This window comes from Triturus cristatus, chromosome 4_2 (genome assembly GCF_964204655.1).
Source record: "Triturus cristatus chromosome 4_2, aTriCri1.1, whole genome shotgun sequence".
NCBI classification, from domain to species: domain Eukaryota; kingdom Metazoa; phylum Chordata; class Amphibia; order Caudata; family Salamandridae; genus Triturus; species Triturus cristatus.
Genome location: NC_140586.1, coordinates 249383738 through 249411403, shown reverse-complemented (window position 1 = coordinate 249411403; position 27666 = coordinate 249383738). Strand labels below are relative to the sequence as shown.

The 27666-nt window shown below is 45.5% G+C and overlaps 1 protein-coding gene and 1 pseudogene across 1 annotated transcript in view; one reads left to right on the top strand and one right to left on the bottom strand.

Annotated features, from left to right (window-relative positions):
• The window catches only part of LOC146833570 (stonustoxin subunit alpha-like), a 159907-nt gene that overhangs the window by 6626 nt on the left and 125615 nt on the right, over positions 1-27666 (bottom strand). The window lies entirely within an intron of this gene.
• LOC146833571 (transmembrane protein 183 pseudogene) lies at positions 1351-2163 on the top strand (annotated as a pseudogene).

Below are 27666 nucleotides of genomic sequence, written 5' to 3'. Positions count from 1 at the left end.
ATAAAATGGAGGGGAAAAAGTTTGTAAAATTTGCACCTTAAAAACACTTGCTACAATCGAGGCACTCTTATATCGAAATGGGTCTATTGAGTGTGCATATGTCAGGGGACTGTCTTCCACCATTTGTTGGGGTCTCAGGCTATAGGGTAGTAAAGAGGATTCCTCTAGAGGCCTACTAGTTTACAGGAAGGCCAGTACTTTGTTTAATAATTGTAATCAAGCACTCAAGCACTTTAGAGTGAGTTGCTTAGAGTTCAAGAGAATGTCATTTATTGCATTTAAGACGAACTTTTTAAAACACAGTATTAGGGCCAGTTCAATGGAACAAGACTTGATGATGTGCAGGGAAAAAAGATGGAGGTAAAAAAAAAAGTTCTTGTACCTAGGCGCTGACTCAACTCTACTTACACAGTGGAATTTGGAGCATGGCATTCACCATTTGTTCCTCATATTTCTCATGAACATCCTGTCATTAAAATCTGTTACAGAAGCATGGAGTGGGTTTACCCCGGAGAACAGATTGTGCGATCTTTGTTTGAGTTCCATAGTGTAGGAAAGTAGGTTCTGCTTTCAATGTTACCCCCACTTCTTGCTGGCGTTTTTCTGTTTTCTGACTAGTCTGACTGGGATCCTGCTAATCAGGACCCCAGTCACTGTGCTTTCTCCCTAAACTTGGCAATGGTAAGTACTTTGGTACCTTCTCAATATGCTACTGGTATACTCGTGTAAGTCCCTAGTATATGGTACTAAGATATCCAGGGCATCTGTACACCAGGGGTCTCCCATGGGCTGCAGATTGTATTATGCCACCCATGAGAGACCACTCGAACTGTGACTACAGGCCTGCCATTGCAGCGTGTGTAAGTTGGTGCTAGCACCACTTACAACAGATATACGTTTTCTTATATCTGAGGTCACTACACTTAAAACCTATAAGTCCCCCCTATCTTCAGTCAGGACAGGATGGTTGGTTACAAGTGTGAGGGTACCCCTGCATGAGCAGGGCCCCTCTACAAACCCCGTAGTCGATCCTCCAGGCTTTGTAAGTGTGGTCAGCCATTTAATACATATAGTGGACATCAAGTCGAATAAGAGATGTCTAACTATACATTGACTGCACCAAAACTGGTCATGTTTGATATCAAACATTTTGGAATCCTACCTCAACACAGATTCCAGTGATAGATGTAGGATACCGGCTAATTGTAAGATCAAGCATGGCGGCGGAGGCAAGAGGTGCCCCGTTCTTTTCTTGATCATTGAACTGCAGTGAGCCTAACTACCGCGCGCCATGGTAAAGAAAGTTGAAATCTTCGTTAGCCGCCCTATTCAGGCGTCTGAGCCGCAGCCATGCGCAAAAAACGCCGTGGGAGACGGGTGAATGAGCGGGGAAAATCACTGAGCGCAGCCAGTTTGGCGGATTATGCCAATTCTGATCCTGCTGTGGGGAAGTCTGGTTGTGTTAGGAAAGCGGTGGCCAACGCAATTCAAAAAGAAGTGAAATCACTTTGCGGTTGGAAGCATCTCTCGTACCAGTGGAAGAAGATCTTTCATCCATTATTGTGAAAGGAGAGTGCGAAAGTGACAATGACATGGCAGAAATGCCAAAGAAGGTACTAGCAGCAGGGAAAAAGAAAAGGAGCAAGAGAAACTAAGGCACTATCAAACTACTGCTCTGCTTCCAGTCCGCTTGAGGCCAGAGTGCATTGAAAAACTGCGCGACTGCAAGCCTGTGTGATCCATTCATTGTACCATATGTATGAGCCATTCACTTCTCGGCTGGCAAAATGTCCAACAATCCCAGAATCTACTCCTAGCAATTTAGCTTATTCTAAATGTTTACTTTTCTGGTGCAGAAAGACTATTGGGATTCGGCAAGAACCAATGTGGGAGTTTAACTTCAAGTTCCAAAAGCAGTTTCCTATATCCAAGAAGAACAGTCATCCTGTACTGCATCCTTCTTCTAGATATGAGGAAGTGCATACTAACCCAGATCAGGACTGCTGCCTGCTGCAAGTCACCACCCTCAATTTTATATTTATACCAGTTGTCGTGGGCATGACATTATCCTGTCTCCCCCTGTTATTGTTGAAGCTTGAAACTCGTCCGGCGGAGGCTGAACCGCATGGCCGATTCCCGGTGGAGCTGCACCGACAGCTATAGGGGAGAGTGGCCATGGCACACCGCTTTAGCCATCACCTACCCAGCCGGACTTCGGACATTTGTCTCGACTTTTTCTCCTTCCAATGGACTCCCAGCTCCCCCTGTTCTTTTTGAATCCTGACACTCGTACTGCCAATAACTCCTGTATTGAATATGTAATTTTTCTGTAATTAATGAGAATTTTTCTGTAACTGGTAACACGCTGTTTCCTTATGTAAAGTGCTCTGATACCTCCGGGTCTAGCTAGTGCTATATAAAACTCTCTAAATAAAATTTTAAAAAATCCAATGTACTGGGGGGATCCCATAGGGTGCCCCCCTGTATTCCCAGTACTAGCCTATTAGGTTCTAACGGGAAGCTAGTGCTGGTGCCGACCACAGATACGATTCTACCCTCCTGCTGCAGAACGGAGCTCGAGCAAAGGAAGGCAGAACAATAGGTTTCCTGCCACAGGGAGGTGTGATAACCTCCCAGACAAGTCTTCTGGGCATATTTACAAGCCCTTTCGCCACAGGAAAGTTACTTTTAGTGACGTTCCTGTGGCGATATGTGCTTCGCCTTATTTACAAGGCAGCGTTAAGCCACTTAACGTAGCTTAATGCTCCTTGTAAGTAAGGCACCCTTTCACGCTGTACTTAGCGTGAAAGGGGAGGGCAATGGGTGCTGCGGTGGGCGTTCCACCACAACACCCACTGATTTTGAAGCTGCTCCCTATTTACAAGTGCAGCGTAAATAGGAGGCAGCACCCACATTTTGTTTTGTGAAATGAGGAGAAATGCTTTGTTTTATTATTGCAGTTTCGATGTGTGCTGCGTTGTGCAGCACACACAGAAACAGCAAAAGGCCATTGATTGCTTATGTGCAGGAAGGTGACCTTTCCTGCACATAAACAATCTTTAAAAGCAGCACACATAGAAGTGACAAAATGCCATTTACAGATTGTTTATGTGCAGGAAGAGACACCTGTCTTGCACATAAACAATCTTTAAAAAAAATGAAATTTTGTAACTTTAGGAAGGTGTCCCTTCCTGCACATAAACAATCTTCCCCTCAACGCAGACACCCTTGCACTATGATGCAAGGATGCCTGCATTGGCACTAGGCTGGTAAATGTATCGCCAGCGCAGGGGAAAACGCAGGGCTGCACCATATTGTTGTAAATATGGTGCAGCCCTGCCAAGGAGGCTAACGCCATGCTTCACCACTGCGTTGTAAATATGCCTCTTAGTGAATTGCAATAGGATGGGGGCGCTTGCCAGTGCCACCAGACTGCTATGAAGGGCACATTTGGTGCCCTCCTTGCATCCTTCAGTTTGAGCCAGTTCAGGGAGCCCTTGTACACTCCCCTCTGTCAAGCCCCTCATCTGGGAGGGACCCTTGAATCGCACCAACCCTATTCTTAGGGTACTTAACGGCTTACCAGTGGGTGTCTCTTTACATTCGTCATGGGACAAGATTCAAATCCAAAACCACTTCAACTTCAACCATCTGGGTACCATGGACTTCATTGGACTTCACCTGGAACCAAGACTGCATCAAGGAAGAGTCCTGCTGCTCCTAGTCTCGTCGTCCTGCCAGTCTTCTGCATCAACTGTGCCTGTGCTCCATCCAGGTTCCTACCCAAGCCTGTGGACATAAAGGACATGCAAAGTGAAGGAGTCACTCTCCTAAATCTGCAGGCATCGCAACGAAGCAAAGAGGTCTGCTGCTCCTGACGTCCTACGGACTACGAGAGGCTCAGCAACACTGGTGGTAGTTCTGCAACTTCCTCGAGGCCTGACCTGTCCTCTCAGCAAGTTTGAGGCCAGTAGCCCTCATTGGAACCACTGGAACAGAACCCCTGTGCACCGCATCAACTTGCTGTTGCCAACGCTTGTTTAATCTGTCCTCCAGAGATCTTTGTGCTACGGGAAGCTTCAGCCTCCAGCATCTCTTCCTACCAAGATCTTCATCCACCTTGCATCCTTTGCACCATTGGCCTGCATCTTTGGTGAGGTGCTCGAGTTCCTCTTGCAACTTCTGTGTCTTTGGCCTGAGGGTCCTCTTGAGGGTCTTCTTTGGTTTCAGTGGGTTCCCCTGCTTGCTCCGGGCCTGCTCTGACTCTCCTGCACTTGGTAAGTCCCTTGGACCTTGCTGGTCCCAACGCTGCACCTTTTTAATTTACCATGTGTGTTGCTGCTGCCAAGGCTTATTGGTGGTCCTGCCGGACTCCGACCCCCCGGTTCTTGACTTCTGACGTGAGACAGCTTGTGAACAGCTCCTGGTCTTCCACAGCGTCACCTGATCCTCACAGCTGCAGCGACAAGGTCACCGTCATCACTCCTGCATCTTCCATCATCGGTGGTCATTGGTCTTCCGTGCCTCCTGGTCACTTTCAAGTGGCAGAGACTCTGTCCCCTCTGCTTGCAGGTACTGCTCTTCAAGAATCCATACTTGGATACCACCAGACTCTTTCACCTTCTTCACCAGCGGCATCTTTTCTGAAGTCCTCCATTGTGGTCTACAGTGGTTTCAGACGACAATTCGCACCTATGCACCCGGCTTCCCTGGTGTAGGTATCCTGGTTCCTGGGGTATCAACGGGCGGGGTGGCTCTCCAACCTTCCAACTTCCATGGGGTTTCTTCAGGATCCACTGGAAAGGGTCCTTCTTCTTAAAAAACTGCGACCGCGACTTTCCCATTGACTTGCATTGAGTACGCTGATGTGTTTCTACTCTGCATACAGCCTCCGTGGGGTTCCTGGGTACTTACCTTGGGTGGTTCCTTGTGTCTCCAACTCTTCTGGTCCAAGTCCTGGCTTCGGTCACAGTTCGCATTCCACTTCTTCAGTATATGGTTTGGTCTCCTCCTGGAGACCACTGTGCATTTGTGCTTACTTACCTGTTTACATTTAACGTATTGTGTGTATTGTGTTGATATCTCCGGGTAGGCGATATACCAATGTGTTAGTGAGTGTGTATAATAAATATAACTATTTTTATAACTGCACTGTGAGGTTCTTTTTCGTTTAACCTACAATATATAATTTAGTTCAGATAAAACAAGCTGCTTAACACTCCTTCTGGACTAAGCCTGAAGGCTGCTCTCCAGATAGCACTTAGAAAGCTTTTTATGGTTGTCTAATACCACTAAAACCACCATATGGGTTGTCTGGATTAGTGCAAGGTGCTTCACTTAAACACGTGGGCACCATATACTAAGCCAGCCTCCTACACGTACAAACATTAGAGCATGTTCTTTTTGTATGCTCCTCACTTCACATTAGTCGTCATCACTTATTAAAGCCACTGTTTCTGAAACAAGAAGTTCACTTGTCAAAGGAGGCAATGTTAATAAGACTTTTAGAGCAGGTGGCTGGCCCAGAGACAGGGCTTCCCAGCGCTGACCACAATAAACTGGACATTGTACATCAGGAGAGGCGGGGAGATCACAAAGAGGACTAGGTAGTGAACAGCCATGTTTTTAGTTGTTTTCTGAAACAGAGATGACTCTGAGTATTCCTGAGGTCGAGGGGCATGCTGTTCCAGAGGCCAGGAGCCAGAAGCCGGAACAAACTCCCAGTTTCTTTTTTTTGAATAGGAGAATTACTGCCAGATTCAGTTCTGCCGAGTGGAGTCCTCTGGCAGTAAGATATAGTAGTATGAGTTCTGATAGAATGGGGGCTTCTGCAGCATTCATAATCTTGTGAGCAGTGCTAAGAACTTTAAAATGAATGTGCTTCTCGATGGGCAGCCAATGAAGCTTCTGAAGGAGCCCAGCGGAGGAGCAGAACTTTGGAAGTGAGAACAGTAATCTTGCCGCCAAGCTTTGGACAGATTGCAACCTCTGTAAGATTGATTTCTTGCAGGATGTTACAGTAGTGGAGGCATGACAAGATGAGAAATTGAATGATCAACTGTTGAATGTGGGGTTGGAAAAAGCCGATAATAGGTCCAAGGACTCTCAGATGGCCAAAGCATGTGCATGCTATAGTTCTCCCTTGAGTCTCATAGGAGAGGGAATCGTCTAGCCAGATGGCTAGGTTTTGTATAAAAAGTTTGGATGACGGTGGAGGTCCCAGACCTTACGACCACCAGGGATCTCCCCACATGAGGGTGTGCGTTCCGAACAACAGAATTTCAGTTTTGTTAGAGGTGTGCTTAAGACAATTATCATCCATCCACTTGGCCACTGCCAGCATGCAATCGTGAAACTTAGCGATGTCTTGAGAGGCATCAGCATAGAAGGAGACAATACGTTGAGTATCAACTGCATATGATACTATAGAGACCTCAAAGGACATTAAACTCTCCACCATGGGCGTGGCGAAAATGTTAAAAAGAATAGGACTCAACGAGCAGCCCTGGGGGACCCTATGCTCCAAAGGTCTAGGCAAAAAAGAGAAAGGAGAAATGACCTGAAAGGAGAGATTACTGAAGGAGGCAAACCAGGAGAGAGCCTTGCTGCCGGCACATATATCGCAAAGGCGCTGGAGAAGTAGGCTATGTGATACAGGGCTGAAGGCGGCACTCAGGTCTAAAAGGATGAGGGCTGAGGAGCCACCTTCACCTGCTATTCTTCGAAGAGACTCTGTCACGGTCAATAGGGCAGATTTAGAGCTGTGGTTAGACCTGGAGCCAAAATGTCCAAAATGTGATTGCCTTTCTGAATTTCTTTTTAATCCAGTGAACAAAGTGATGTGTTGTGTTGTTTCTGTTGGTGTTGGCTGAAGAGGGGTGTTACCCTGAAACCAGTCCCAAGATGCTTGTTTCCGGTTCAGGGAAGACCTAGCTTGGCAGTTCGGGCTGGACTGTTCCCATGAGGCACAGGGTCAAGACTGATTTGCATATAGCTGGGTCTGAACTGAGGTGGCGAAGTGAGCTAAAGAACGATGATGGATTCAACCCATATCTGTGACTGGTGGTGAGTGTTTGAAACGTTTCAACACTCCGTCCATCATCTCTTTGTGTTTGCTCTGTTGGTGTAGTGCCTTGGGGTGTGTGTTTCTCTTGAGTGGTTGGTTTGAGTGATGGTGCGTTCTTTGCTGAGCATGTGTGTATTGTTGAGGGTGTGGTTGAGGGTATGATGGTGGTTGAGGTTGTGGCAGTAGCTGACGGTGTGGTAGTGGTTGTCAGACTGATTTTAGTTATTATTGGTGGATGCATGGTTGAATGCGATTCTGTGAGTGTGTTGGATGTGTCTGTGTTGGTGAAGGGTGTAGTGCTAGTTGCATGTGTGTATGTGTATGTTTGTGGGTATGGTTGTGTTTTTTAGTTGGGGTGACTGTGTGCATGACTGTGTGTTTGTTTGTGAGTGGGTGTATGTAGCTGGGCTCTGGTGTTGGGGCTGTTGAGACAGAGGTGATTTGTGGGGGTATGGTGGTGGGAGAATGGATTTAGGAAGAGGCAAGGTCCAGAGAGGAAGGGTCATTTGGTGGTGGTTGTGAGGCAGTGAGGTGTGCCTCACTGAATAACACATACTCAGGGCTCGAAAAATCACAAACATTTTTACTAAACCTGCAGGTCTAGTAACTTGAATTATCGTCTCGACCTAACTGTAATGTATTTGACCCGAGAATTGGTCTCAAATTGTGTGATCCTAGGTAAATATTTTGTCTAATGGAGCATCCTTTTTCTTCATTATCACATAAGAGAGCACCTTTAAATATGCAAGTTCACTATGTCAGCTGTACAAAAAAAATCCTATTTACTAGACTAAACGTATGCTATATGTATGATAAGAATCAAACCCTCATATAGGGTACAAATGATCCATTGCTTGCCTCTTAGTTCTCTAATTGCATTGTCATCTGGCAGGAGCGGGAATATTTTCCACTTCATGTTTATAAACCGACTTTTCAGGCATATATTACTAAATCAAGATGTGGTAGTGCACTCTGATTTACAGATAGCACAATTTCCATTGAAAGGGCCACAAAACTTTCCCACTAACATTTACTTTTACTGATAAAATCATATTGCGCATAAAAAACATTTGGAAATCGGGTTTCAGCAAAAATATTTAACATTTGCACATCAACAAGTAAAGTGTTCTAATTTGTTTTGATCCTATAAAAATCTTTTTTTTCGCCACAGAATTGCAAAAATGTGTCTTCATAACTAGTGAAATATATTTGAAAAGTTCACTTATTAGCTATTTCAGTGTTGTGTTAGAAAAAGCCTGAAATCTTACAACCTCATTTCAAATGCTTTGCACGGCACGATTGTCACACTGCTCCTTTAAAAAATCCTCTAACTTCACAGAAAAAAGTAAATGTAGGACGACAAACTGACTTTTGACCTCTGTCTGTGAAAGCCAAGCAAATGTGACAAGATAACAAGATTTAAATGCATTTTTATAGCTCATTCACTTTGTGAGCAAGCAGAACGCCTGTTGTTAGCTCGCCAGAATCAGAGAGTAGGCCTTAAAAATAGCTGGTCCTCATTAAATCTGTCTCTCTATAGTGTGTGGGCGAGCAACTTTTTCGAGCCCTGATACTGCACTGTGTACGCCATTCTGGAAGGCCAATAATTGTGTCAGCTGGTGACTGACCCCCTGGATGGCACACAACAATGCAATTTGGCCTACAGAGAGGCTCTTCAACAATTCCAGAGCCTCCTCAGAAATAATTTCTGGATGGCCAGGGAGGTGTCAGGGAGAAAGCAGACCCCAAGCATTTCAGGGGCTGGGTGTTGGCCAACATTAGGGAAATAGGAGGGAGGGTGCTCATATTGCTGGTGGTGGTGGACGGTCTTGAATGTCCATGAGATGACCTGTGGTCCACCACCACTTGAGGCTGGTCTGACGTGGACGCCTCAGAATCTGATGAAGTGGTATCATCCTTTAAAGATCCAAAACCCTCTGTGCTGCTGGGTCCCTAGTTTCGGTAGCACCGCCTTCTGACTCTCAGCGGGTGTCCACTTCCCCGTCTTCTTGGCTACCATCTCCTTCGCTAGCTTGGGAGGATGCTTATAAGAGAATGAGAAAAGTATACATTTATTTGTGAATTTCTAATATAAGATAAAGTATTTAGCAAGCAGATGTCTTACTATAAAGAATGCAACTGTACTAGCTTAAAAAACATTCTCCACACTCTATGTGCTAAAAAAGTAATTACATTATAATCACAAGTGATGGTTAAATTCTGGATGGATAATTAGGTCACATGCATGCCTAATAAGGTATCTCTTATGTAACACACACCATATGATGTAAGCCACATGTATTAAGTTCGACAGAATATCTTTAATCTGATGGATAAAGGCTTCCACCAACAGCAGGACTTACATTTATGTTTGTCACAAAATGTCTACCACAGGACGTATGCACATACCTACGTAGGCAGACATTGATTGATCTTTCCTGTATGTGTTGTATGTGTAGATAGCACATATGCTAGGCACATAAACACAGGAGATCATTCAGCATGTTCTCATACAATTATGGCATTACCATTTATGTTGTCATCTTCCTATGGTTGTTTCACTATTATGTAAACATACCTTGTATGTGCACCACCCCACCTATCATACATATCATAAACATGCTTCAAACATCATAATGATACGCCATTCCTGGCATGGAAGGCTTTATGTTGTAAACATTAAAGAAAAAACACATAGTGGTGCACCAAAACAAAGTAAAAATATAAAAGTCCAATCACAATGTCGATTGATCCATATCTTCTTTATTTTGATTTCAAGACAGGTCTAGGATTTCGTAATTCCAAATGTTACAGCCAAAGACAAAGCCGATGCGTTTCGTTCACCACCGTTAACTTCTTCAGTACTGTAATATAACAAAAAAAACATTCCTAGATGGTGATAAATAATAAATATGTATAAAAAAAGGGGAAAAAATCCCCAAACGTGCTATCCAAACCACACCAACATATATATACTCATAAAGCTGGCATTCATATACATTAGAAAATACAAAACAAGCATGATGCATGTCATGGTACTCCTGTAGTGCAATTTACATTCGATATTTCCAAGATTAACCTATTTATGAAACATGTCTTTAGGAAATACCATACCAAACAGAAGGGAAAAAGACAATTCTTAGATCTAGGATCAATGTATCAAATGTACACAAAATACAAAGAGTATATATAAGAATTTCAAGATACACAAACATGAACAAGGGGTGGAAAACAGAATCAATGCCCTAGGTTGATGTAACGAGTCATTGGTGGAATGCATATGTGTAGCTCATATACCTATCTTGCATTGCTACACTGATTATCTCAGTGTTTAATAAGCTTTATTAATAATAATGCAAGCCACTAAGTGCCAGCAATAAACATAGTATCTGAAAGCAAAAGGTACATGAATAAGCAAGCAATAAAAAACAGAAAAGAAAGCTATTTACATTTTAAACAGCAGTAGAAGAAGGGAAGGAAGAGGGAGGGGAAATACTCTTACAACTGGAGATCGAGTAATATTGCGTAACAGTGAACATTAGTGAAAAAAAGTACAATAACATGTGAATGAAAACCAACCTACTGATTAAAATTAGATAAGTAAAGAGCAGAGAAGCTTGCATGCTCACAAAGGTTTAAAATTCTCAGAAAAAGTATGAGACAGTTTTGTTTCTACAATCTTATTTAGATATGATGTTAATGGTAACCAGTACAAGTGTCTATTTACAAACGGTTTACAGGAGGAGGCAAAAGCAATATCCAATCGATGATAGTGACACAAATTATTCCACCCATTCTGAACCGAAAGATTAACTGAGTTTTTCCAATTAAGTGCAATTAGTTGAAAGGCTAAAGCCAGCATAAGGTCAAATAAACCATGTTCATGTTTAGGCAAACCCAAAGTATCTAATAAACTCCCTGTGAAAAGAGTAACAGAGAGAGAAATATTTAAATTAAAAATAAGAGAAATAAAGGACCAAACTTTTTCCCAGAAGGAGGCAACGGAAGGGCAAAGAAAGAGGAGATGCATTAAAATCAGGTGAAGGAAAGTCGCATGACCAACAGCTCCTGTCATTTGTGTGAGAGAAGGTAGCTATAGTTATAGGTGGGAAATATAATCTATGGCATAGAAAGAACATAGATTGAGTAGTAGATGCAGATCTAGAAAGCTTAAGTGATCAACTCCAAATCTTGTTCCAGAAACCGATGCTCCAAACACAACCCAAATCTGCATCGCAGGCAAGCTCCACCTTACTCCTAACTCGAGCAGGCTCAAGAGATAAAACATATTTGTAAATCAGGGAAGCCTAAGAAGAACAGTAAGTATTTTAAGAAGAGAATTTTCCACAGGAGAAGATACAGTCAAAGGAAGTGAATAGAAGGTCTCTAGAATGGCTGCCATTAAAATGGAGAATGTGTGCCAAAACTATAAGTGGCTTGAGAATGAGGGAATGAACAAGGGGTTGTACCATCAAATAGATCAAGGACCCACGTCATATCCTGCAATCGCCAGGGCTTCCAATAGAAAGGCCTGTGCTTGATAGTAATAAGGCGATTGTACCAAATCGGAGAACGTAAAAAGTAGTCTCCAGAAGAAATCTTCAATTGGGTGAGTGGTATCAACAGGGAGCAAGTATGTTTAAATAGGGATAATTATGAATAGTCTTAGGAGAGAAGGCCAGTACCTCTTTTGTAGAGAAAGGAGCAAGTAAAGAGTGATCAATGGTGAGCCATAAAGGAGTAAAGGGGGAGGATTCCGAAAGAAGCCATTCAGAGGCTAGACGAAGGCAAAAAGCCTTATGATAGATTCGAACATCAGGAAAATTACCCCCCCATTAGATTTTTGTTTCCGGAGTTGTGATAAAGATATTCTAGATTTTTATTTTTCCAAAGAAATTTGGAAAGGAGAGAGTCCATTTTCTTAAAATTAATAGACGGGATATGAATGGGAAGCATAGAGAGAATGTACAATAGGCGTGATCATCATTTTAATGGAGTCCAGACGTCCCCACTAAGAGAGAAATAGAGGATTTCCAGAAGAAAGGAGTTTGTCAATACTAGAGAGCGCTTTGGAAGAGGTGTGGTGCAGCGGCCAGGGTGCCTGACTCCAGACGATGGGGTTCTCGGTTCGATCCCTGGCGGCAGGTTGGCCCAGCACCATGTGACTCTGGGCAATAGCTTGCTAATCTTCCCAAAGGGCCCCCAGCGTTGGGAAAACTCTCCGGAGGTAGCTGTGCGCTTTACAAATGCTTGTATTTCATATTTAGTTTGACTGAAGCTGAGATGGAGTTATTAAACCAAATGCCTAAAGACTTAATTTTTTTATCTACTCCACAAAAATCCAGTGGACAAAAAAGAATGCTGAGCAAAACATTTGGTAAGAGGGAGAATTTCAGTTGTATCCAAATTAATCGTATAGCCTGAAACAAGAGAAAAAGCAGAGATTTCTTGTAATAAAGAGGGGATAGAAACATCAGGGGTAGAAATAAAAAGTAAGATGTCATCCACATAGGCAGAAAATTTCAAATGATGGTCATTATAAGCAAATCAGGAAATAGAATAATTTGTATGAATAGAAGATAAGAAGGGTTCAAGAGCTAGGATGAAGAGAAGAGGGGAGAGGGGACACCCCTGGGAAACACCACGTTGTAGAGGAAAGTATTGAGGAGTATGGCCACTAACTAATACCAAGGCCATGTGGGCAGTATAGAGCAAAGAGATAAGAGAGATTATTTTAGGACTAAAACCCTGCCAACTAAGAGTCTCAAATAAAATGGACCAATCCACCCTATCAAATGCCTTTTCTGCCTCTATGGAAACTGCAGCCAAGGAATGGAAAAAGAGGGTGCCTTATTCAAAACATTGAAAAATAGCAGCGGATTATCCGAGGTCAATCTCCTTAACAAAGCCACATTGTTCTTAACCAATCAAATGGGGACTAAGGGGTTCCAACCATAGAGCAAGTAATTTAGCAAACACTTCATAGTCCACATTGACCAGGGAAATAGGGCGATAATTCTTACAACACAGAGGATCACGACCCTCTTTATGAATCAAACAGATCGTGGCTTCTTGAAAAGTACCTTCTGCTTTACAAGAGACAAAAAATAATTGAAAAAGCTGTAGAAGTTTAGGGAATAATAAGTTGGAGAAATGTAAATAAAATTCCACCATAAAACCATCTAGACCTGGAGTTTTATCTAATTTAAGGCTTTAGTAATTACCCCAAGTGATAAATCAGACTCAAGCGCAGAAAAATTAGGATGAGCATGAGGAGAGAAAGAAATCTTATTGAGATAGGATTGAATAAGGGAGAGAGAAGAAGGAGACTCTTGTGTATATAAATCATTGTAGAATTTCATGAATTCATCTCAAATATCCTGGTCTTTATACATAAACTTCCCATCTGAAGTATGTATGGAGTCAATTAGTACTCGATCCTTCCAAGATTTAAGGTAATTAGCTAGAAGCTTGCCAACTTTGTTACGACCACCATAGTAGGGAGCACCACTACAAAGTAATATAGATGCAGCATTATCAGTAGTTACTTTGTTAAAATTCTACTTCGCACGTATATGCTCCTGCAGATTAGAATCAGAAGGTGAAGTATAAAATTTGTGTTCCAAACATTTAATATGAGCTAACGTAGAACTATGCTGTTGAAGAGATTGCTTCTTCTTTTTAGAAACATAGGGGCACAAGCATCAAGGTAAGCATTTGCAATTCCTTAATAGTGATTATTAAAGAATCGCTGTTAAGGAATTACAATTGCCTATGCATGTAGGTTTTGCACCAAAAAAATGATTCCTACATATTTCCTGTTGGCGAATCGCAAATTACGATCCGCTAATAGGGAATGCTTTCCCATTCATTCCTATAGGCCTAGAGGCTCATAGGAATGAATAGGAAACCATTTGCAATTTGCAATTTGCGATTATCAAATAGGTATTTGCAAATTGCAAATGCAATTTCAAGGGTGCTAGGGGGCCAAAAGGCCACCCTGATGCATCCCCAAAATTGGCATGTGTGCACATGTGGCGCACACACATGCCCCAAGGGCATGTGTGTTCGCCACATGGCACTTAGAAAAATGCAATTTTTTGCATTTTTCTATGGAATTGCAAATTAGCATCAACTTGAAGTTGATGGTAGTTTGTGATTCCTTAATGCAAAGTCGCAAACTGAGATTGCTTCTTGCATTGCTTTTAGGGAATCGCAAATTGCGATTCCCTAACTGCATTCGTAAAATAGGTAATCCCAAATTCTGAGATTACCTATTTTGCGGCTTTGGGCTTGATGCATCCCAAATGGCTCATTACCGTTTGCAGCTGGTAATTAGCTTGATGCATGTGCCCCATAGTCTATATTAAATCCAGGAGCTTTGGGCTTGATGCATCCCAAATGGCTAATTACAATTTGCAGCCGGTAATTAGCTTGATGCATGTGCCCCATATTCTATAATAAATCCAGTAGCTGTGGCGTTAAAATAGTCCCATAATAAATGAGGAGAGAGATTTGGGACGCTATTTAACAGAAAAAATTCATCAGCAAAAGAGATAAATGAAGAGTAAATAAGAGGGTCCTGTAAAAGAGAATTATTAAAGTGCCATCTAGAGGACCTGGGCCTTGGAGGGAGCAAATCAAAATCATTAACACCTGGAGCCTGATCAGAAATAACAATAGGCTAAATTGAGAAAGAGATAAGATTTTGAGGTAAAGTTTTCGAAAGAAAGAAATATTCTAATCGAGAAAGGAAGCCATGAGGTGGAGAAAAAAAGAAAAGTCTACTGCGTCAGGATGACAATCTCCATGGATCCACAAGGTGTGTCTGAGATATGGTACTGAGAAACTGTTTATGGGATTTATGGGGAATAAAGCGAATTTGGGATTGACGATCGATAAACGGATCAATAATCTGATTACAATCATCCCCCAAAATAACAAATTAATCCTTAAATTGAGTACATTTTGGGGGCGTGGCTTCGACCGTCAAGATGGCGGTCTCACTCTAAGAGTGCTCCGGACCCCTCCGTCATCCGCCCGTATCCTGAGACGCCTTCGGCAATCCAAAGTCACCAGAGTGGGCCCACATGATGCATTGACACTGCCAACAAAAGGCTGGACCCAAATTCGCTGTCTCACATGATCGCCAGCAGTGGTGCTGACCTGACAGCTGCACACCCACAGAAGAAAATTGCAGTGCTGTGGACGGGCTCTGCGACCTGTCCGTGACAACTACAGGGTCACAGCAAAGTCAAAGCCGAAGAAGATCTGACTCTCAGGAGCAGTGGTAGCCCCCGACAGTGTGGCTGGACGACTACGGTGGCCGACTGAGGCAGAAAATACCCTGCGGTCTGCCTCTCTCCCCAATCTAAGATGGCGGCGGCCGGGCGAGGGACCGTAAAACTGGCGCCTGGGTGCGGTGGGCCTGGTAAGGTGCAGAAAGACATCCTCCAATCAATCCCGCCTTCTGACACTGCACCGACATCGCAGCGGACCTGGTTGAAGTCACACCCTACCCCCGGCAGTGCAGAGGGTGAGTGAAGACACTGCGGTGGGACGAGGGAGAGCTCTCCAATAGTGAGGCAGACCCCAGGGTGGGGAAAAAAGGGCCGCGGGGCCCACGAAAAGGAGGCCCCAGCCGCGGCCTACAGATCCGGCAGTGTCCCCGCCCAAGACCCCAGGAGTGGTGGTCCCAAGTGGTGCAGTCTCCGACTGGCCTTAATTGCGGGACTAATCAACTGCGCTGTGGCACTGAAACAGCCGGCGGTGTGGAGAGCAAGGGAAGATGCTGTGGTGGGACGAGGGAGGTCTCTCCCACAGTGTGACAGACCCCTGGGGCAAAAGAAAGGGCCACGACACCCACGTGATGGAGGCCCTAACCACAGACTGAAGATCCAGAAATGTCCCAGTCCAAAACCCCTGGGAGTGGATGTCCCAGATGAAGCGTTCCCCTATCGGCCATAGCTGCAGACAGCCTCACTCACGCAGGGGGATCGAAACAGCCATGCTTGAGGAAGGTGGTGATACGCTGGCGACTCCTGTCATCTGAGGCCCCCAGGGATGAGAAAGACCACTGACCACCAACCCTGAGTGTGATCCGACTCGTGGAGGGGGAACCTGGGGGCAGCAGGCCTGCAGCCTGAGAATCGGTAGCGTCGTGCCCATGAAGACCCCTGCCATCCCCATAATAAGAACAGAGGCCCCCGGGCCACCGAGCCCTGAAATACCCGACAACTGGCATGACCCCATACCCGAATGAAGCAAGGGCGGCAGCCCAACAAGTGGGATCCCAACCGCCTCCACCTACCAGGCTTAAAACAAGCAGCCCCTGAGACCGTCGACAGTACCAAGAGGTATGTGATATCTGCGGGATTTCACGCCCCCGCCGAGTCCGAGGAGACAGTGGCCCACACCAGAAGAGAGGGTTCGCCCCTCAGACTGGCGAGGCGCGACTGCAGTGGGGCCCAGCGTGACGGGCCGGCGCTGGAGGAGGCCCCGGGATTGCAGCGATCCAGGTCATCTCCGCTGAACGGCGGCGGGGACCCACAGGCAGTGGAAACTCCAGAACACTTGAGGGATCCTGCACCCCAGCTACCTGCGGAGCCAAGTGGAGAAGTCTACAGGTGAGCCAGAGGATCCCTTCCTTACTCCCCCTCCTCCTTCCCTCTCCAAAATCAACCTGGACTGGGGGGCCTGGCTCGCGAACCACGACGCTTGTTGGGGGCTCCGGTCCCGCAAAACCTACACCCTTCTCCCTGCGGACCCGTCGTCATCCCTAGCTGAAGGCGACAACGTGCACAGACCCAAGGCCCTTGAAAAACCCACAGTGGTGAGGCTGCCCCCACAGCAGCCCCAGGCCAGAGGATAGTGACAACAGGGGGAGGTACAGTAAGGCGCCAAGAGACAAGTACCAACACAAGACTCCGATTGGCGAGAACCCACAGATACCAAACGCGGCATAGGGCCCCGAAGAACCACATCCTAAACCTACGGTCCTGAAGCGACTGTCGGCCCAGGGATGGGGCACGAGCGCTCACGCTCCCCAGGCTGAGCGGGTGAGGTCGCTTGTGAGGTGGAATGTGGGGCTCCATGGTGTCAACTGCGTCGCAGCGAAGACCAAACAAGGAAAGACCAGTTACATAAAATATTGCCCAGATTGGCGGTGTTCCCCCCCTGTCCACCGTCTAGGGAGAGGCGAACCGTTCATCAGGGGTCCAGGGAGAGATTGTATGGGGATCGCGCCGGCCCCCCTTCAACCAGCTGCACCAGTCACGGGAAAAGACAAAGCAACCAAGCCTCCCGCAATGCAAACCAGGATGGAGTAGTGCACTACAAGTGGGACTGTGGCTGGTGAAGCAGCCCATAGCAAGGCAATCCTCCTCAAAGGAGATCTCGCCGCAATCCTGCAAGCCATACGATCCTCACAGGACTCAGTGGAGAATAAAATCAGTGCAAGTTGACATGGCTCTCATCAGACAAGACAACGTGCCATCTAACGGAGGCAGAATCCTGCTTATCCACTGTGGAAGATGATGTTCATTACTTAAAAGAACAGGTCTCGCACAAACGAATTACACAGGCGTGCGGAAGATGCAGAAAACTGCTCACGGCGCAACCATCTCCACCTGGTAGGCATCCCCCAGGGAGCAGAGCCGGGCATGTGGCACTTTGTTTAGACCTGGATAAGGTCATGGATGCCAGTAGATGAGCTGTCGGCATGGTTTGTGGTGGAACACGCTCACTGAGCCTTGGACCCGGACAACCCTGTCCTACCAGAGCCACAAGGTTATGATCTTCCCTGACTATACTAAAGAAGTACAGTCACGCTGCCGCTCCTAAGTGGAATTAAAGCAGGAACTGAGGGCCCTAAACCTCCAGTACCGACTGTTGTTCCCAGCTCATCTAAGAGTGGTCTTCCAAAACAAAACCTTTTTCTGTGACACTACGGAGGAGGCGTGGACTTTGGCCACTAAAGAGCGTCTCCTCTGGAGAAGCAGGACCACCTCTCTCCCTATGTTGCGCTATGAATCTATGCAGCCCAAGGACCCCAGCCTGCAAAGACAACGCACTCGCAGGGTCCGAAACAACCGCAGAGAGGCATCTACCTCGCCCACGGCTACCACTCACACCTCAAATGATCTGCCCAAGCTTCCGAGTTCCACAGGCCCACCACAGGATTCAGGATCAGATCAGATAGGAGAGGAGGAGAGGAGAGGAGAGATCATACCTGCCGCCGACTGCTGGAAAAGACACTGACCTATCGCAGACCCGGACGATCTAACGTACACTGACCTGGGTCCAGCCCCCACAGACATCTGTGAAAGATATTTGCTAATTGCTACTACTAATACTTATGGCTCTAGTGTAATTACTGTGACTTGAGTGAAGCTCAACCCCATCCTATCTTACGGAGGGGTCCACCACGCAAATCAAACACCAAGCTTATAGTTTAGTCCTGTTACATCTTAGGAGGACAGAGGCTTCCATTCAAGAAGGTTGGGGTGGGGGTTGGTTGTGGGAAGGGTTTGGGACCGCTGTCCCAAAGTTTAGTTTAGTTTCATTCCACAGACGCAGCATCCACCATACCATAGGAGACACAGGCACACATCACCGTCAACGTGAGATGGCAAGACCTCTAGACAGAGCCCACCCCGGTCGCCCCGGCCTGTCTACTGCATGGCCGCTGTCCCCTAATCTCACACATGCAACATGGCCATAAACCAACATCAGGGATCAACCTAATGAATCCTCTCCTGGAACGTAAACGGGCTCCTGGACAAAGTAAAAGGCTCATCAGTACTGACACACTCTAAAAGTATCGCCTGACGTCCTCCTGCTCCAGGAGACCCATCTCATGGGAAACCACTGCCCCTTTCTTGCTCGCCAGGGATTTGATCGAGTCTGGCACTCTGGGTTCGCGCAGGGATCCCGAGGGACTGCCATCCTTCTGCGCCCTACCCTCCCTCTCACTCACACTCACGCAACCAGAGACCCACAAGGCCGCTTTGTGGCCCTGACTGTAACCCTGGGAGACGTGACCATTAACCTGATCTCACTCTATATCCCTCCAGCAACCCTTGCACGCATCATGAACACCACAGTAGACACCATCTCCTCCCTCCTCCCTCCCCCTGGGCCTTCCAGTAATTAGTGGCGACTTCAATGCAGTCATGCTACCACCCCAGGACGCCACTGGCACCACATCCACGTATAGGACTCAACACGGGCGACGGGAGTGGGCAGCGCAGATGGGATTGTGCGATGTCTGGTGGACCTGGCACTCCAGAATGTGACAGTACACTAACACCTCAGCAGCACACCGCACCCACGAGTGCATCAATCTTTTATTTATGCCAGCTTCTGACTGCCGAGCGGTCACAGATATCCGTATCCTCCCTCAGTGAATATCAGACCACTCTCCCCTCTTCCTCCAGAATGGGGGCCCGGCGGCCGCCTTGCGGCCCCTCTGGAGACTCAACGTCTGGTTCCTGAAGGAGGACAAGTTCCGCCACACACTAGAGAAAGATATCAAACAATACTTCCAAGATAACCAAAACTCAGTCCCCATTCAGGTCACGTTATGGGAGCCAGGCAAAGCCACGATTTGTGGACTCGCCATGGGCCATTTAAAAACTAAGAGATTGCCGGAAAAAGCCGGCTTTACCACCTGGAAGCCCAGGCCACCCGTCTGGAGCACACTGTGACCAGGATGGGGGCAGAATCAGACACCCGACAACTTGAGCTTCTAAGGGAAGAGATAAAGCACATATCGCTTGAATCTGCGAAGCTCTTATAGAGGTCCTCTGTCTCTCTTGTCTATGGATGGGGAGCCAAAAATGGCAAGCTGTTCCACTGGCTGGCCTCCCCACCCTTGACAAACTGGATAGTCCCAGAAATTTGTGATCAACAAGGTAAAACCCATCACACGCCTGCCTGCATCACCCAACATTTGCTAATTACGACTCCCGGCTCTACGCGGCGGACCGGCCCCACAGCTTTGAGCCCGAGATGCTGGACCTCACTCTCCTTCCCCGTCTCACAGAGCCCGAACAGACCCTGCTGGACCAACCTATCACGAAAGAGGAAATAGGAGAGACCATCTCCTTAACTGCTGCTGAAAAGACGCCTGGGCCTCGACGGGTTCCCGTCGGAGTACTACGCAGCAGAGACAACCTCATTTCACACCTACATGCACTTTATGAAGAAGTGGTCGAAGTGGGAGCCTTTCGGCTCGAGACAGATATGGCAACAATAGTGGTCATACCCAAGACACATATAAAGAAACCTCTTATATGACCTTTCAAATTTTACAATGGTAATTACTCACATATAGACATTCCCCAAAGACAATGTTACATTACACAACCAAATTTCTTTTTTTAGTCGTTTTATTTAACAAAACATTTATATGATTTTTTAATAATATCAAATATATATAATTTTTATGTATTTTCATAAAAGTATTCACACATGGAAATTAATTCAAACAAACAATTAAATTAAGAAACAAGAGAAAAAACTCATCTTCTTTGTTTAGAAAAACAATTTTGAAAACCTCGATTTTGACAAAAACTATTTTGAAAATAACCCCATAGAGAAACACCATCACCCTTTCATTCTCACCTATCATACTACTCATACATACCATCAATCAAACCACATAAAACAATCACTAAAATACACATCTAAAATGGGATCCTACTGATGAGTTTTAGTCCATAGATCTAAAGGTCTATAGTAAATAATCAGAGAGATATGTTATTCAATATGTTGGCATTTGATTCTACTGTAGGACTTCCCGATGTGTAATCAATACCCAAGACACAACCCCCATCGGCCTCCTGCTCAGACTACCGCCCAAACTTACTCATCAATACCAATTTCAAAATCTATGGGACAGTCCTAGCCACGCGCCATGAATCATCAACAGCCTCATCCAACCTGACCAATGCGGATTCATGCCACGCCCCAGTACTCATGCCATAAGGAATAGCAGACCGCTTGCTCCCGACAGCTTCCTGAGACTCCATTGAGCTCCCGTTGCATCAACAGCCAATGCTCGCTGTTCCAATCCCTGCGCCATTCCCGCAGATGCTTCGCCTATTCAGGCCTTGAAGTTCGATGCTCACTGTTCCAATCACTGCGCCATTCCCGCAGATGCTTCGCCTATTCAGGCCTTGAAGTTTGATACGTTCCGGACCAGGAGTCTTGTACCGGCAAAAAGGGCTTCCAGGAGACACCTTCGCGCCTCCCTCCGTGTACTGGACAACCATAGAGCCTCCCCCAAGCCGTCTAAATTGTATCAGGCAACTGTTTAGTTTCTAGTCCTGATGATGAGCCCATTGTATTAGGAGCTAGGGATCGAAACGTCGACTTTTCTAGCAGCACCGCAATTTAACCATTGTGTAAACTATAGTGTGGTGACTGTTGGTTTGAGCTTACTGAAGATTATTGTGTAATGTAAGCCACCATCCGCTCCCAAAGTTCTTGCCTGCTATTTTGTCTTCTTTCTATTTTTTCAGTTCCTTTTCTTCTGAGCTCTGTACAGGATTGTGCCTATGTTTCACCCCTTGTTGCTTCCTTTACTTTGTTTATTCCCTTTGCATTGTTCTGAATAAATGTTCCTCTGCCCGGCTGGACATTGGAAGACTTTCCATAGCGCTCATTGTAGTCTATGTCGAAATGGTTTTACTATCTATCCTTAAACTAAGGACCGTTGTTCTTCAAAATAACGCCCCAGTACTAGACACTGCATATGATGCCTTCACCTGGCGCTGGCCAACCACCATGTTCTCACCCCCTACCTCGCACTTCTGTTGCTTGATTTCGAAAACGTCTTTGACACCGTTGACTGGCACTATCTGGAGGCGGTACTAGTGGTGTTGGGCACGGGACATGACTTCTGCAGCCTAGTGTGAGTGCTGTACTCAAACCCGTTGGCTTGAGTGCTCATAAGCGGAACCCTCTCAGACGCCTTCCCGATCCGGCGGGGCACGAGGTAGGGGTGCCCCCTGTCACCCCTCCTTTTTGCCCTGGCCATTGAGCCTTTGGCTTGTCGTATCCGCGCCGATGCCTAGATCCATGGGTGGCACTGGCGGTGAGGGCACGAGGACTGCATTGCCTCTATGCAGATGGTGTCCTCCTTTTCCTTGGGGCCTGGCCCGCTCAGGCTCCAGAGGCCTCCAGCTCTTCCGCTCCTTTGAGGCAGCGTTGGGCCTACGTCTGAACCCAGCCAAGTCGACTCTGATCCCACTGCACGTGTCTAAGGAGTGCATAGACTGGCAGACGAATATCCCTATTAAACGCCTCTCCTTCAAATACCTGGGCATCTGGGTGGCATGCTCCCGGAGCTCACCTGGTCACTCAATTTCATCCCCTACTCCAGAAAACCAAAATTGACCTCTGTAATGGCAAACTCTTCATCTCAACCCGATGGGAAGAGTTGTCTTATTTAAAATGATGGTACTCCCCCGATTCCTATACATAATCCAGAACCTTCCACTACACCTCTCACGCGGATGTTTCCGATCACTCAACAGCATGGCCACGGCCTTCCTCTGGAACAACCCGAGACCACGCATGGCACTAGCCTTCTGTCAAAAAGCCCTGTACGATGGTTGAATGGGCATGACTAACCTCTTTCTATACTATCTGGCCACCCGCCTCCTGATGATACATGAGTGATTCACCGGCAGCGGGTCCGACCCGGCATTTCAAATCGAACTAGACAGCCTTGGATTCTCTTGGATCCAAGCCATGCTTTATGGAGCCCCGATCACCCGCACACTTCCTGCAGTCACAAGAGCAGGCTTGGTTGCCTGGCGCTTAGCGCTACTCTACATACAATTGGAACAAACTAACACTACAAACACCTCTGTGGCATGGCTCCTGGCTGGGCGAGGTAGGCACACTAGAGAGTTTTTGCAAATGGGACTTGGTAGGGATATCGCAGCTGGGAGACATATGGAGAGGGAGTCACATGTGCTCCTTCCTGGACTTACAAAACTCACACGCACTTCACCCCACCCAGTTTTACAAGTATCTGCAACTCAGACATGCCCTCACTCCTTACACACCTACGGGTACCACGTTCCCAGAATGTAGTCCTCTAGAGGCCCAAATCCTGATGGGTGATCTCGGGAAATGAGGGGTAGTCAAGATTTACCGCTCTCTAATCAACAACTCCACAACCTCCCTAGACCCCCTCAGGTGTCGCTGGGAGACTTGGCTGGGCCCCCTGACAGAGGAGGACTGGAGAGACGCTCCGATGGCCCCCTGCACAACCGCCATCTGCCAGACTCAGGCTAATCTAGCTCTATTACCTACTCTGCGCTTATCTGACCCCGGTCCGTCTGCACCAAGCGGGACTTCAGGCTGCCCCAATGTGCCTGCAATGCCAGATGCACCCTGCAGATTTCTATCACATGGTATGGGCATGCGGCACCCTCACTGTGAACTGGGGAAGATAGTGTCTGAACTGAGCGAGGTCCTGGGTTGGGAGGTCCCACTTAGCCCATTAGCCCTACTCCTGGAAGTTATGGATGGCATAGGCGGGACCTGGGCAGATAAAATCTTTCTTGGGACAGCGGCTGTAGTGGCCGAGCTCGACATAACAACGGCCTGGAAAGACCCTGTCACCCCTAGTATCACTAAATGGCGTAGAGGAGTAGATTGGTGTGCGACACAAGAAAAGCCCATATACAAAGCGAGAGGCTGTCCTGCCATGCTTGGCCACGTGTGGGAGAAATGGCTGGAAATACTAACTTAATCAGAGAAAAGAAGACACTGAGAAAGGTAATGTTGATGAACACGTCCAAAGTACTCTCACACCGAAAAGATGCTATTAGTCCTGCGATAACATGCTCTGCACAAATTGTACAATCTATTTATACTACTGGTTTTTATTAGATCTGTATGTTTTTTAAAAACCCAATAACATTTGGTTATAAAAAAAAAATTGAGTACATTTTTTGCAATTGTAGGCCAAAATAAATAGTCCGGCTGGGTCGAGCCATATACATTAAATACTGTCAAGGAAACATTATTAATGAGCAATTCAGCTAACAGCCATCCCCCCTCAGAATCAGTCTCCTGGGATAAAACGTTACATTTTAATTTTTTATGACATGAAATAATTACTTATTTTCTTGGTGGAAGCAGGAGAAACTAAAATGGAACCTACTCAACCCCATATCAACTTTAATGCCTCTGACTCCTTGAGATGTGTTTCTTGCAAATAAAACAAATCTGGATTATAGGAGGTGAGATGGGTTAAAATTCTCTGTCTCTTAATAGGATTAATAAAACCTTTCACATTCCAAGAAACAACTCTGAATGTAAAGAAAAAACAAGAATACATACAAAACTACACTATCAACAGTGAGGCAACAAGGAGAATAAAAAAGGGAAGACAAAAGTGGAGAAGGAAAACACTGCAATAATGTCAATGAAAGGGAAAGGAATAAAGGAGTAGAATAGGGAAGGAAAGAAGGGAAGAGCAAAGACCCCTAGGAGAGACAGTACATGTCAGAACTTGACGACTGTAATATGTACCTTCACGGGAAGACAGGAAAAATAAGGAGTGGCGACAGACAAATGAAGACAGCACATCTGACAGGGGACAACGCACCACATCGGGGTGCCATATAACTAGGGCTGCCGGTTTCATGGTATTTATTTTATAGACATTTCCGTCTGTATTTATCCATATTTATTTTGGGTTTTGTGGAAAAAGGAAGGTGAAATTAGTATATTTCCACATTTATATAACCGATAAATATGCACTTATGCTTGAATGTCTGCTAGGTTTCAGTGCTGTGAACACCTACAGAAGATAAACCAGTGCACTTATATGAAAATTTCAGTATCAACCTTGTGTAACTGCCGTTAAAGCCTCTTTACAAAAATTCCTTCCTTGTTTACCTTCTTATCTATCAATCCACACATCTATTGGCTTGGCAGTCTTGGCAGACCGTATTTAGAATTACTCAAAAAGCAACCCAATTTCCGTTTTTATACACATTTAAAAATAAATACAAGCAAGAAAATTAATGTTTTCTGTCTGTATTTATCTGTAAAAACGGAAAACAGGGAGCCTTACATATAACACAAACAGGAAGCGGGTGCACAGGGATTCCAAGAAACATGCTATAACATTAAAGAATCAATGAGATCACAAACGTAGATACCAAGATCAAATGCTGCAAGTGATAACAATTATAGTAAAGTGATAGAGAAGGGACCAGCAATATCCATGGAGGATGTAGAGTGAGAGTGAATATATTTGCTGAGATCAACAGGATCTTCAAATGAAGAAGTCTTGTTCTGAAAGGTAACCTTAAATAAACAAGGATGGAATAAGCCATTGTGTGCACCAAGACTGCAAAGCGCGGTGTGAAGATCTAGGAAGTCCTTCTCTCATTTAGCCGTAGATGTAGACACATCTTGAGATAAAAACAGTCTAGTGCCAGACCAAAGTAGTTGTTTCTTGAGCTTGGCTGCATTTAAGACTTGCAATAGATCTGTGAATTTAAAAAATAAAAGAATTACTCTGTGGGGTTTTGAAGGAGCAGATGAGGAAGTTAGGCACGGACCCAGTCTTTGCACACGTCAGATAGTTAATTTGGTCGACGTAGGAAGGTCCAGAAGCTGTGGAAGAAAAGTAGTAAAATAAGTAACAGGGTCGTCTCCCTCAATGCCCTCTGGAAGGCCATATAAATGAAGATTTTTGCACCGATTTTTATTTTCAAGGTCCTCAACAGACTTTTTGAGTAACAAAACCAGTCTCTCCAAAGAAGTAATTCTGGCAGATAAATCCTGTACGTCGCTGACCCGTTGTTCCACCAAGGATAAACGAGAATCAGTGGACGACCATTTATTGTCCAGAGTCTGTAGATGAGTATTTCTCCCCTCAACAAAAGGTCTCAGAGCATGTATTTCTTCCAAAACAATGTCCAGAGATACAGGAGACAGAGCTTTAGGAGGATAGGGAGGGTCTTGCTTGAGCCTTTAATTGGCAGAAGGGTAGCTGAACTTTAGGCGCAGAAATCGGCAAGGACGCAGGTCGAGATGAGACAGATTGAGTCATTTCCCCAGGAGGCTGACAATTAATGGAAGGAACAGTATGAGTAGGTCTGGAGAAGGGTTCGCTAATGGTGTGACTCTTGGTAAAGTGCAATAACTTCTTGCTTCTGCCAATGAACCAAATTAGAAAAGCCAGGAAATATCGTTGAGGTCAAAAACAATAATGGGCATAGAGCACTCAGTGAAACCCCTCTAAAAAAACTGTTCCTCCCTGTGAAACAGTACATCCAATATGGCAAAAATGAGAGGGAGAGTCAAATATAGTGCAAAAATAATACATCACTGATCTAAACTAGCCAAGCTTTGGGGAGAAATCTTCAAGACGTTTAAAACCAACATGGCGGCCGCTAGGCAGCCTTGAAAGTCACCTGGTAAGATTAGGTTCCAGCCTTAAGCATGGTAGCAAGGAGACAGTAAGGGCACAAGAAAAGCGGTGTGAAAACCGCTGTAATTACACCAGCGGCGCCCGAGGCAGCACGGAGCTCCGTAGTCAGGCAGCCATCTTAGGTCGCGTCGCGCGCGCCTCCCTGCTACACTGATTATCTAATGATACAAAATATATAATAGTACATACCATCCACATTTTATTTAGCCAGTAGACCATACATTGATTGCCATCGATATGTAGCCCATATTTATAGGTGTTTCATGTGTGTTTAGGTTCCCAATTATTTTTCAAATGCCTGAGCCCTTTTATTTCAAGCCAGGCCGACCCAGCAGTTGACACCTAATGAATAGAGTAAAATAATTCCTGCAGACGTTCACTAAGAATGTGAGAATATACTAAACAAAAAGAGAAAGAAAAAATATAAATTTAAAAAAAAGAGACAATGCCAAGAGGAACACTAAGCATTACATAAAGGCTCAGAACTCCATGATCCCCATATCTACGCAATGTTACAAACATTCATCCTGTTTTAGTTTTAAACATAATTAAATTAATACCCAAACCGCCAAATCATGGCGTCATATCAAAAGCCCAAAACAAATGTCAAGGATCAACTCACAAAAATATATGTAATCAGTGATCGGTAATCACGTTGTTGTGCATCCAAACATCGGTCATCCTATAATTATTATATATATATATATTTTTAAGGACTTTTATATAGCGCAAACTTGACCTGAAGGTATCGGGTATCAGAGCGCTTTACATGAGCACCAGTTGCGTTACACGAGGACACATTAATTTTAGTTAGGCACGGGGAGATTAAGTGATTTGCCTAGAATCACAGGATGTTCAGCGTCATTGCCAAGACTCGAACCCAGTTCCCCAGATTCGAGGTCGAATGCCCTATCCATTAGGCTAACTCCTCTCCCCTAAAGGCGCAGGCGCCTTTAACGTGGGACTTGTCCATGTGTAATGACCCATCACTGGACTAGTGTCACTTTTGCGACACACTCCAGCAATGCATCATTACTGCGCCTACAGATATGCCAGAAATTCTGACATACTTGTAAATCCTTGAGACATGGAGCACCCCACAGTAAATACGGCACATCCATTGTGTCGC